At 40.3% G+C, this 9,744-nt stretch overlaps 1 long non-coding RNA gene across 1 annotated transcript; it reads right to left on the reverse strand.

Annotated features, from left to right (window-relative positions):
- Window positions 1-8,618: 8,618 nt before the first annotated feature.
- LOC139192588 (uncharacterized) lies at window positions 8,619-9,260 on the reverse strand. The gene is made up of 3 exons (XR_011576792.1): window positions 9,158-9,260; window positions 8,977-9,074; window positions 8,619-8,801 (listed from the first exon to the last, which is right to left on the reverse strand). It is a non-coding gene; the product is annotated as an uncharacterized lncRNA (long non-coding RNA).
- Between the last annotated feature and the right edge of the window lie 484 nt (window positions 9,261-9,744).

Raw genomic sequence — 9,744 nt, forward strand, 5'->3', positions numbered from 1 at the left:
ATGGAGAGATTTAACCGAGAGAAGTTTGGAAAGATTAAATCGAAAGATGAGGGAGTTTGCTGTCTGTCCGTGCCTCTCGCTTCTGACCTCCCTGTCTCTCGGTCCTCACTGACCCCGTGCTGCCAAAGCAGCTCCCTGCTGACTTGCCACGTGCTGCCCAATCCGAGCTTCTTCCTCCTGGCGCTCCTTCGCAAGACCTCCACGTTTCTTCTGCTTTCTCCCGCACGTTAACTGCCAGCTGCCAAAGGGCAGCCTCCCCCCGTGTCTCTCTTCTACGAGCTCACCCCCTTCTTTCCTGGCGCTCCCCTTTTCTGTCTGACCTCGCAAGAGCTGCCCAATTGGCAGCTTCCTCTACACCAATCCCCTAGACCCCTTTATTTCTCACGCTGCCAAAGCAGCTCTTCTCCTCTCTCCGTTTGTGCCCCTGTGCCTTTTTGAGCTGCCCAAAGGGCAGCCCCTTTCTCCTTCCCCCGGTTTCTCACGTTTTTCCCCCGGGATTCCTTTCTGTCATCATATTTTATTCCTTGCTTAATTATGCCATGTCCCTCTTTTCCCCACCAGCCTTTTGCACCGCCCAAAGCCTTATTGCCACACGTTGCAAGCTGTCAAAATCCCTCCTAGCCGTTGCAAGTGCATTACCAGCTGCTTTTCCACCTTGCAAGTTGTTGCAAACTTTAATTCTCCTTTTTGCATGTTCTGTTATAAGTGGTCCGATAATTGAGTATAGAGAAATTCCATCTGCCAATTTCTGATCAGAATCCCCAACCTAAAGCACATGCCAGCTCTCAATTAGCAAATATGATCAGATGAATATGTCGATCCCATAAGCCATCTTTAGACTAGTAATTGTTATGCGACAAAAGGTTATTAGGATTGATTGGGGAATTGAGATAAGATCTATGATATGCGACAAAAGGTTATTAATATTAGTAATCCATACAGAATTAAGTTCACAAGTGACTCAACTCAAAGGTGAAAACACAAGGTTTTGGGCAACACAGGGCCTTAACATTTCTGTTTGAACCAACACTAACCACGAAAATAACGTAAATAGATCTCATTTGTGCTATTTTATTTTCTTTGCATAACAAATCCTATAAACACAAAAATAACGTAAATAGCTCAAAAATATAAGGAACTAACTAAGAAAAGACAAGTGAATTCGAAGTAAAAATATATATAAATATGATCCGATCATTTTACATTCATCTCCAGGCCGTATATGAATTTGATGATATTCGCTCAGTAAATCAATTTTGAGAATATAGTGGCACCATGAAGTTTATCTAGAAGATCATTAAGACGAGGCATGCGAAAGCTATATTTGATGGTTATTTTGTTCATTGCATGACTATATGTACGCATGCACCATGCTCCTTCTTTTTGCTTTGGTACAAGGAATGCAGGAATAGCACAAGGGCTCATTCTTTCCTCAATCAACCCTTTACTTAGCAACTCATCAACTTACCTCTTAAGCTTATCAAATTTCTTTAGGATTCCTCCTATAAGATGCCTTATTAGGAATAGCGGCACCAGGAAATAAATCAATGCAATGTGAATGTCTCTCATTGGGGGAAGACCAAATGGAATATCTTTTGGAATGACATCTTTGAATTCATGAAGCAAAGGCTGCAGCTCCAATGGAATTTGGCCATTCTCTTCATTCTCTTGTAATACAACCAGTGCATAAGCTTCTTGAGTTTCTTCAAAAGCAACGAGGAAATCAGATTTAGTCAACAAATTATTCCTTTCTTCCTTTTTCAGCTTTGGGGTGCTATCTTTCTTCGCCGGGCCCAAAACAATTTTAACACCATCATTTTCAAAATAATAATTGTTATTGAAACCACTCTTCTGTCATATTGGCATGGCCTCCCAAGTAGTAAATAACAAGCATCCATTAGGACAACATCACCCTATACTTCATCTTTATAATTTTTTTCCAATAGAAAATTGAACTAAACACCTTTTATGCACTTCTACCTCATTCCCTTTGTGTAGCCAAGAGAGCTTGTACGATCATGAGTGGTCCATCATTTTCAAATTCAACTTCTCCACCATAGTAGTAGTTATCACATTTTCATAGCTACCCCCGTCGATAATCACATTGCATACCTTGCCATGAGAAGTACACCTTGTATGAAAGATGTCATTGCGAAGCCAATTGTTTTCTTCCACATAAGTTTCGTTTAAACTTCTTCGAAATTGCTAAGCTTTCTCTCGTGTCGCCATAAGTGATTTCTTCATCAAACCTTGGGGCTTGATCAAAATTTTGATTTGGATCTTCTTTGAATCATCCCCATCTTGTTCTACAAGTGAAACTATCTTGCGATTTGGGCACTCAACCACATAATGGCCATACCCTTGACATTAGAAGCAACGACCTTGCTTCGGATGGCTCAAACTTAATGAAACTTCTTGATTATGAGTTGTCCTTACAGGTGCATCTATTTTTTGAGCAGGACCAAGTTTGGTATTGGATGCCAACACCTGATTGGTATTGAACTTTTTCAATCCAAATCTTGTGGTACTATCCCACAATCTGCTTATCAACTTTTAAGGACAATTTATCCACATCGCTATAACTCCAATTGGGGTGGAGTTGCACGACATTGCTAATTTCCAAGCGAAGTCCCCCGAAATAACGAGCAATAGTTTGCTACTATGTTTCTATAATGTCGCAGAGCATTCGGAGTTTGTCAAATTCTGCTGTATACTTCTCCACAAACAAATCTTTTTGCTGGAAATTGTGAAACTTAAGAAAAGAATCTTGTGGATAAGTTTATGGTAGAAATTTCTTCTTTCAATTCTCTCCTCACCTTTTCCTATGTTACAATTTTTCTTTTTCCTTTTCAAGCCTGCTACTTCTTGAGATGTCCTCACCAAATTGAAGCATGTTTCTTCAATTTGATAGCCACCAGTTTCACTTTGTGATATTCTGCCACGTCCTTGTAATCAAATATTATTTCCACGGTATTGATCCAATCCATGTATTCTGCAGGCTGCATCTTGCCTTCAAATTCTGGGATGCCAACTTTGATATCAAAATTTGTTGAAAATGATGACACCATCTACGATCATTCTCATCATCCGAGACTCGATCATTGCCACCACTAAAAGTATTCCTCTCCTTATTGGATCCATCATTCTTTGTGTCATGATGGTGATCATCATGTTCCAGAGGTTCGTAGTGCTCAAGACGCCGCTGGAGTTGCTGCACTTGTTCACGATGTGGTGAGTCCGGACGAGCTTGTCGACTTCCACAATGCCCACACCTCCCAACCATGATCGAATAGAGCTTTGATACCAATTTGACACCAGATAATGGAGATCAAAGAGCAACCACAAGTGAACACTCAAAGATAAACAACTCGTTACTAAGCATGAACTTAGTTTAGTGAAGAAAAACACTCTTCACTAAACCAAGTTTAAAGTAATTCTTAATTTCTTAATGATTTATTCCCATACATTAGTAGGGGTTTTAAATAGTCTAGGCATGGAACAACCTTCAACCTTCCATGAATAGGTTACAACCTTCAACCTTCCATGGATAGGTTACTAAGCATGGACTTAATGTAATACTAATCATGAACTTAAATGAAAACATGAACCATCTTTGAAGTAAATATGATGAATGCACTATGTAATAATTAGACAAGTCCAAATTCAGTGTCAAATATGGAAAAATAATTATTGATAGCATTTTAAAGAAACCACATTGTGAGGGAATTGTGGGGGTGGCTTAGCTATTTTTGAGAAACGGAATATACTTGAAAAGAATGTAAAAGTAATTTGCTTCTAGAAAGAGATAATGATTCTCTCTTATAATTGAAGTTTTAAGGTATTGAAAAGTTGGAAATCTTCTAGCAAATACCTTAAATGTGGGGGAGTTTACTCAAGTGTTAGCAAAGTACTTATCAAGTCCAAACGCATGTTTGGAGGAATTACGTTGCAAAATAACTACTCTTGAATGAAATATAATTTTATAAATGGAAGTGCGCACCATAAGAGATAGTCATCAACCTAGTAGATCCAATTAATTAAAGGTTTGACTAGATTAAGTTGTATCATTGAGGGGAATAGGTTAAAAGTCCGTACTTAGAGAAGTCATAATGGAAATCCAACCTAGTTGATTGGAGATCCCAAGATCTAGGTTCAACATGGACAACTAAATTATGACAACTCGGAGTAGCACGGGAGATATATTTTCCTTCTACCGATGTCTCATAATGATAACAGTGCTGCCTGCAATTGAGATGATGATGATGATTATTGTTGTTGTTGTTGTTGTTGTTGTTATTCTTATTATTATTCTTATTATTCTTATTATTATTGTTGTTGTTGTTGTTGTTGTTGTTGTTGTTGTTGTTGTTGTTGTTGTTATTCTTATTATTATTCTTATTATTCTTATTATTGTTGTTGTTGTTGTTGTTGTTGTTGTTGTTGTTGTTGTTGTTGTTGTTATTCTTATTATTCTTATTATTATTGTTGTTGTTGTTGTTCTTATTATTATTATTATTATTATTATTATTATTATTATTATTATTATGGAAATTGTTATTGGCACTCCAAAAATCTCATTCTACACTCCAGACTTTCTATATTTGGAAAGAAATTTACACTTGTAAGGAGTGTAGAATGAGATTTTTGGAATACCGATTGACACACCCCGTCCCGAAGGAGGGCATGCTGGCAGTCACCTGAGAACTCACCCTCGGGTGTTACATCTTAGTAATTGTATCTTTAAAGCTTCCGAACTGTGTAAATGGTTACGTCACTCTCACGTGACGGCCAACATGCCCTCTTTCGGGACGGGGTGTGTCACCAATAACACTTCTCATTATTATTACTACTACTATTATTACTATTATTATTATTACTATTATTATTGTTATTACTATTATTACTATTATTATTACTATTATTACTACTATTATTATTCCTATCATTCATATCCGGACCCAATCGCAGCGCTGCCATCTGCGAGAAGACAAGTCCATGGAGAACTCATCTCCTCATGTCCCACCATAGGCTTATCATCAAAATTGATTCTTGATGTAATTTTTACATCATGTTTGTACCATACTTGACCAATCCCGAAACTACCGAGCACCGGCCAACGCTATACTGTCAAGGACCCAGAAGAGTTCCCCTCCGACCAGGAGGCCAATCACTACTCGACACGTGTCAAGATTAGAAGCCAATCAGAGCGCAGCACGTGTCGACATCAAGAACCAATCATAACATGACACATGTCAATGTGACAAAGCTACAAGTTTTTCTATAAATAGGGGTCATTCCCCCACAATATTGGCTAATGCCATTTGTGTTAAATCATTCACAAGAACTCACTAAATTGAGAGCTTGATCCCTTGTACTTGTGTAAGCCCTTCACTACTAATAAGAACTCCTCTACTCCGTAGACGTAGCCAATCTGGGTGAACCACGTACATCCTGTGTTTGCTTCTCTGTCTCTATTCATTTACGTACTTATCCTCACTAGTGACCGAAGCAACCAAGCGAAGGTCACAAAACCTGACACTTTCTGTTGTACCAAAGTCTTCGCTGATTTTGTGCATCAACATTTGGCGTCGTCCGTGGGAAACGACACTTATTCTTACTCTCTTCAGCTGTGTCAAGCTGGTTTCTATCATTCGTACACTTTCTTTTGATCAGGCATCCCTCTCCAGCATGGGAAGCGAAGGAAGCCACAGCACACAGAATGACACCCCCCTTGCACATAGTGCGAAACAACGAAAGAAGGAAGGAAAACGAGTTCTTCTTCAAGCTAAAGTCGATGAGTTGGAAGCTCAGAACAACAAGATAGCAATGAGGAATGAGGTCCTCCAGGAGCAATATGAGAAGCTCTTCGAGACACTTCACGAAGCTAGGCAAGCTCAGACACGTGAGCTTGTTGCCCCCGTGGAAGTCAACCATCAACTGGGTGCCTTCCAACATGGAGGGTCACATGCATTCGACATAGATATCCCTGATAGGGAACAAATTACTCCTCGATTTGATAATCAACATGAGGCTTCTCTTAACCCAGTTGCTTCGACCCGAACCATGAGAAGCGGAGGGAGACACCTCTTTGCTGAAGGGGCAGAAGGATCGAAAGCCGTCTTTCGCGATTGTCGGGATTTCCTGAAGCAACGTCGAGAGAATTCCATCCATATAAGCTCAAAGATCAATGACCCAAGGATTTCTGAGAGAGTCGGTCCCCTGCCACGGCCCGAGCCGGCCACCAACTTGGGGAAGGTGCAACAAGTCCTAGAGAGACATGAGGGTACAGGGGACTCAGAGGTGTTCCGACAGACATACCCTGGAAGCCAGTACAGCGAGTCCAGGGAAAAATCACATGCCCTTGATCAAACCTTCCTAATTCCAAGAGGAGATGGAGATTTACGAAAGAAAGCTCCAGTGGCACATAACTCCGCTCAGGACCCCCTTGTCCTACAACTTCTTGAGGAAGTAAACAAGTTGAAGGCTGAACGTCAGGCTGAAATACCTGACTGGAACCAACCCAGGCCTGGCCCTCTTACAAGGAGGATCCTCAACACCCCCCTTCAAGCAAAGACAAAGCAGAAGCTTGGCTTGCAACTTTATACTGGAAAAGAGGACCCGATTGAGCACCTTAACCTCTTTGAGTCCACCATGGCATACCGGATGCACACCGACGAAGAGCGATGTCTTCTCTTCCCCTCCACCTTCTCTGGCGGAGCTCTAAATTGGTATTGTCGTCTTACACCTGAGACGGTAGACTCATTTGAGGAATTGAGGAAACTATTTGATTCCCAACACATTTTCCAAACCGATCGCTTGCACTCTGCAGATGACCTGTACACTATCCGCCAGAGGCCAGACGAGTCATTACGTATGTATGCTGGCCGCTTCAGCCATGAATACTCCCGGTGTGCCGAGGCAGACGACAAGACTGCCCTCAAAGCCTTCACGGCAGGCCTACGTGATTGTTTCTTTAAATACATGATCAATGCCAATACTTGGAAGACTTACTCTGAGGTGATGGCGCAGGCTTATAACCATGCCTCCGCCGAGGCAAAGACATATCAGGAGAAACCCCCTCACCCAACGCCATGGAGGAAGAACTAGCAATAGCTAAAGTTTGACGGTTGGGAAGATCATCCAATGTTTCTCTAGTACAGGACTCTAACAAAGACCCTGAAGACTCCGACATTGCAGACTCAGACTTAGAGCTAAAGCTAGAAGAGCCCTCATCACTAGAACTTCCAGGCTCTGACATCTACAATAAGAAGAAACAAATTCTATCCCTACATGCATGATCAAAACCGTGTCAAGCGCCCAAAAAAAAAAAAAAACAGCTTCACCCGAAAAGCTTCACCTCCAAAACTTCACCCAAAAAGCTTCATCCAAAAAGTTTCACCCAAAAAGCTTCACCTAAAAAAGCTTCACCCAAAAAAAAAAAAAACTTCACCTCCAAAAAGCTTCACCCAAACAGCTTCACCTAAAAAAGCTTCACCCACAAAGCTTCACCTAAAAAGCTTCACCCACAAAGCTTCACCCAAAAAGCTTCACCTCCAAAACTTCACCCAAAAAGCTTCATCCAAAAAGTTTCACCCAAAAAGCTTCACCTAAAAAAGCTTCACCCAAAAAAAAAAAAAAAAAAAAAACTTCACCTCCAAAAAAGCTTCACCCAAACAGCTTCACCTAAAAAAGCTTCACCCACAAAGCTTCACCTAAAAAGCTTCACCCAAACAGCTTCACCTAAAAAAGCTTCACCCACAAAGCTTCACCTAAAAAGCTTCACCCACAAAGCTTCACCCAAAAAACTTCACCCGAAAAGCTTCACTTAAAAAAGCTTCACTTAAAAAAGCTTCACCTACACAGCTTCACCTAAAAAAGCTTCACCTAGAAAGCTCCCTCTACATACTTTCACCTACAAAGCTTCACCATCAAAGCTTCACCTCGAAAGCTTCATCTACAAAGCTTCACCATCAAAGCTTCACCCAAAAAGCTTCACCTAAAAAAGCTTCACCCAAAAAAAACTTCACCTCCAAAAAGCTTCACCCAAACAGCTTCACCTAAAAAAGCTTCACCCACAAAGCTTCACCTAAAAAGCTTCACCCACAAAGCTTCACCCAAAAAACTTCACCCGAAAAGCTTCACTTAAAAAAGCTTCACCTACAAAGCTTCACCTAAAAAAGCTTCACCTAGAAAGCTTCACCTACATAGCTTCACCCAGAAAGCTTCATCTACAAAGCTTCACCATCAAAGCTTCACCTCCAAAGCTTCACCTACAAAGCTTCAACACAAAACCTTGCTCCAAATAAACAAATTTTGTTCACAAAACCCAAGATGCCCTTGAACTTGTACAAAAACACTTGGGTAAACATAAACATTTTTTGTTTTACACCCACAAGGGCCCAAAATTTTCCTTCTTATTTATTCACTTATATATGTTCCCAAACATATTATAATAGATCCAACAACAAGCCAAAGTCCCAAGTTTCATAATGGACAAAAGTACAAGCAATTCATCAATAATGAAGGTGCTACAAAACTTGGAATCTGCCCCAAAATAGAAATCCAACCCAAGAGACTTTTTCTCTCTCTCCCTCTTCCGCCTCCTTTCATCTATCAAATTTCTGCAACCTCTGCTCTTCTCCAATGGAGCTGAATTTTGGACACCCTATAGTTTTTGAGCATATGAACAACTTTCAAGAAGGAACCATTTCTGTTTGAGCGACGGAAATTAAAGTGTTGAAGCTCCAAACATGACAGTCGGATTCTTGCAGATTTCGAAGCTGCTATGATGTTTCGAAGATCTGGAAATATTTAACCATTAGTTCATTCTGAATTTTTGATATGTTATGAAAGAGACGATGAGGCACAACTTCAATGAAGAAAGCATGCTGATCTGAACAATAGAAAATGGAGTTTCGAAGCTCACAACAAATATGACGGGTTGACAGAAAAATAATAACCAGTCATTCATCATACCTAAATTTCTTGAGTTATACAGCTCCGAGGGATCTCAAATTTGGATATGTTGTAGTTCACAAGCTGAGGAACAACTTCAATGAAGAAAGCATGCTGATCTGAGCAAGAGAAAATAGAGTTTCAAAGCTCACAACAAATCTGACGGGTTGACAGACAAATGATAAACAGTCACTCATCATACCTGGATTTCTGGAGTTATACTGCTCCGAGGGACCTCAAATTTGGATATGTTGTAGTTCACAAGTTAAGGAACAACTTCAATGAAGAAAGTATGTTGAGATGAACAAGAAAAAATGGAGTTTAGAAGCTCACAACAAGTCTGACGGGTTAACAGAAAATTGATGAACAGTTACTCATCATACCTGAATTTCTGGAGTTATACTACTCCGATGGATCTCAAATTTGGAGATGTTGTAGTTCACAAGATAAGGAACAACTTTCATGAAGACGACTTTGTGATCTGAGCTATAGAGAATGGTGTTATCTTGCATCCACTCAGGCTGATTAGTGGAAACGAAAAGCAATTCCACCAAAGAAAAGATGAAAAAGAGAGAAAAGCTACTAATTGCACTTGATCTTGTCTAGTCAATAGCATGCAGCATCAAACACACAAAAGTTGGAAATATTTTTAGACAAGGCATATGCGAATGTGTGACATCGAAACAAGGATTCGTTACTTTGACAAATTAGTAACAAGCGAGACACCTCATTCGGCAACTCTCTTCGCCTGAAGACTTGGGGGACTCCCACCATATGCTACTGCACCTT

The sequence above is a fragment of the Malus domestica genome, chromosome 15 (genome assembly GCF_042453785.1).
Source record: "Malus domestica chromosome 15, GDT2T_hap1".
Classification (NCBI taxonomy): domain Eukaryota; kingdom Viridiplantae; phylum Streptophyta; class Magnoliopsida; order Rosales; family Rosaceae; genus Malus; species Malus domestica.